Raw genomic sequence first — 1,132 nt, forward strand, 5'->3', positions numbered from 1 at the left:
TTATAGTGATCAAGGATCTTGTAGTAGCTTCCTCCTTTTGTTGTAGAGTTTGTTTATGGCTGGGGTCCACCAGACTGAGTCTTTGTTTTGCTTGGGATTGCCTTATCCATGCAGTCCTGCAGGTGCTGGTAGAAGGCATTTGTAAGTGATTCAGTGGCTTGAGTACTGTTTTCCAGCTCGCAGCTCTGGGCCTTAAAGGAGACCACACTAGTCTTTAGAAGTGTGAAATCGAGTTCTTTACTGTGGTCTTTTTTATTTCAGGTGGGGGTGGGATGAGGACCTCCAGCGAGATTAGTTTGTGATCTGATCTCACCAGTGAGGGGTATACTTCCGGTAAGAAAGTCATTATATTTAGCATGTCCCTCCCAATTCCCAATGTGCATTACATATGCATACACCTTTGGACTGATGGTCTTCTCCAATCACATCTGGCCATTTAGCTGAAACTCTGTTTCTTTCCCAGTATAGGAGAGCTGGCAAAAATGACACTCGTACCTTTCCTCCTGGCTTACTCCACAGGAATTTGACTTTCTAATCAATCCTGAGTTTCCTGGGTTGCAATCAAATCTGTGTCCCTCTAAGCCAAGGGACTAGCCAAGCTGTTGGAACATTCATAAATCTGCATGTCATCCTTGGTCAGAAGCTATACTCATCTTCTTTGTATTGTTACATTAGGATATGTGGTTCATTAACTTGTTAAAAAGAGGATCTGAGATCTGATCACAGCAATATGATGTCACAAATCTTCAGCTTGAATTGCAGACACATCTGAGATCTAATCACATCAGTATGACATCACAAATTTTATCTTGTATACATTTGTGATCTGATCATGACAATATGGCATCACAAATCTTCAGCTCCTGATATTATCAATAAACAGACTCGGAATTTGCTTGTTTGTACCACATGAAAGCATTACTTTGTTTAATTGTTTGCATACTGCTACATTTTATTTATATTATGTGCCCTACAAACATAATAGAAGAAAGTCATTATATTTAGCATGTCTCAGCATTTGTTGAAATCTGTAAACCATTACCAGCAGGTAATGGTTGATATTAGCAAGCAGTCAAATGAGTAAATTTCAAGAAACCAAACCTAATGTGACTGTGAGAAATCATGTTCTAAT

General features: G+C 39.2%; 1 pseudogene; it reads right to left on the reverse strand.

Annotated features, from left to right (window-relative positions):
* Nucleotides 1–595: 595 nt before the first annotated feature.
* Nucleotides 596–693, reverse strand: LOC122788488 (annotated as a pseudogene).
* Nucleotides 694–1,132: the final 439 nt, after the last annotated feature.

Source organism: Protopterus annectens, chromosome 13.part0, assembly GCF_019279795.1.
Source record: "Protopterus annectens isolate FY-2018-M chromosome 13.part0, PAN1.0, whole genome shotgun sequence".
Taxonomy (NCBI): Eukaryota; Metazoa; Chordata; order Ceratodontiformes; family Protopteridae; genus Protopterus; species Protopterus annectens.